The sequence below is a fragment of the Macrotis lagotis genome, chromosome X (genome assembly GCF_037893015.1).
Source record: "Macrotis lagotis isolate mMagLag1 chromosome X, bilby.v1.9.chrom.fasta, whole genome shotgun sequence".
In the NCBI taxonomy this organism is placed as follows: Eukaryota; Metazoa; Chordata; class Mammalia; order Peramelemorphia; family Peramelidae; genus Macrotis; species Macrotis lagotis.
The window spans coordinates 395,200,702-395,202,333 of NC_133666.1; the positions used below are offsets into that span (position 1 = coordinate 395,200,702).

The 1,632-nt window shown below is 33.8% G+C and overlaps 1 non-coding gene across 1 annotated transcript; it reads right to left on the reverse strand.

The window, feature by feature from the left end:
• Positions 1-638: 638 nt before the first annotated feature.
• LOC141503701 (U6 spliceosomal RNA) lies at positions 639-745 on the reverse strand. The gene has a single exon (XR_012473032.1). It is a non-coding gene; the product is annotated as a U6 spliceosomal RNA (small nuclear RNA).
• Between the last annotated feature and the right edge of the window lie 887 nt (positions 746-1,632).

Genomic DNA, 1,632 nt, shown 5'->3' on the forward strand with positions numbered 1-1,632 from the left:
AGCAATCTAATGTAGATATATTCATGCTAAACATGGATCCATATCAATCAATCATGTTGCAAAAGAAGAATTAAATCAAAATGAAAAAAATTACAGTGGAAAAAACATAATATATGACAAATCTTAAAAATGGAAGATAGCAAAATTTAGTTTGCATCTAAACACCATAGTTTCTTCTCTGGATATGGATGGTATTTTTTTGTCATAATTCTTTTAGAATTGTCTTTGATTACTATCATGCTGAAATGATCAAGTACAGATTGATTACCACCCAATGTTGTTCAGTGCGTATAATGCTCTTTTGTTTCTGCTCACTTCATTCAGCATCAGTTCATGCAAGTCTTAGTCTTTCCAGGCTATTCTGAAGTCCCATCCCTCTTTTCTTATAAAATAGTGTTCTATCACATTCATAAATTGTAATTTGTTCAGCCATTTCTCAGTTGATAGACATACTCTCAATTTCCAATTCTTTGACACTATAAAAAATTCTGCTGTAAATATTTTGTACATGTGGATTTTTTAACCCATTTTTGTAATCTTTTGGGGAAACAGGTCTAATAGTAGTATTGTTGGATCAAAGAGTATACACTCAGTTTTGTTGCCATTTGGGTATCTGAGTTGCTATCCAGAAGGGCTGGATCAGTTCATACTTCTTCACAAATTTGCATGTCATCCTTATGCAGTGACCAAGCTTATCTTCTCTGTATCATTCCAATTTTAGTATACATTCTGCTGAATAAAGCATAAGTTCACAACTCCACCAAAATTGCACCAGTAATTCCAATTTTCCTGTGTCTTCTCCAACATTGATTTTCCTTTTTAAACATCTTTGGCAATCTGATTGGTATGAGGTGGTACTCAGAGTTGCTTTTCTTTAAAATTCTCAAATCAATGGAGTATTTTTTCATGTGAATATAGATAGTTTAATTTCTTCATCTGAGAAATGCCTTTTCATTTGTTCAAACACCTGTCAATTTGGGAATGACTTGTCTTCTTATAAATTTGGCTCAGTTCTCTATATATTTTAGAAATGAGTCCTTTGCTAGAAACAGTAGTAGTAAAAATTGTTTCATAACTTATTGCTTTGTTATTAATCTTGGTTGTTTAATTAGTGAAAAAAACTTTTCAGTTTAATGTAATTGAAATTATCTATTTTGCGTTATATAATGTTCTCTATCTTTTCTTTGGTTATAAACTACTGTACTTCCACATGTATAAGATGCACCTTAATTTTTGGGGCCCAAAATTTGAAAAAAATGTATTACATAAAGTCATTGAACTCAACTTTTATTCATCATGAAATTCAAGGACTTTCTGCTCATAGCTTTCAGGCATCTTTTGGGCAAGTCTGGTGCATGAGCACATGCTTAGTTCATTCCATTTCATAAACTTGAAGTACCAGTTGTGCCCTCCTTTGAAATCAGTCACTTCTTTTTCATCAGCAATTCTTCTTGCCTCTGGCTGAACCATTCCACTTGTCCTTTGCTTTTCAATTCACTCTCTTCAACCCCCCCCCCCCCCAAATCAGGTCATTTGGCTCACTTGCCTCTCATGGTCTTCTGCTTCCGGGCATTTTCAGGAGGGTTTCTTCTTCCCTTCTTGGATTGTTTTCTCAGTTGGAGGAGGACCAAA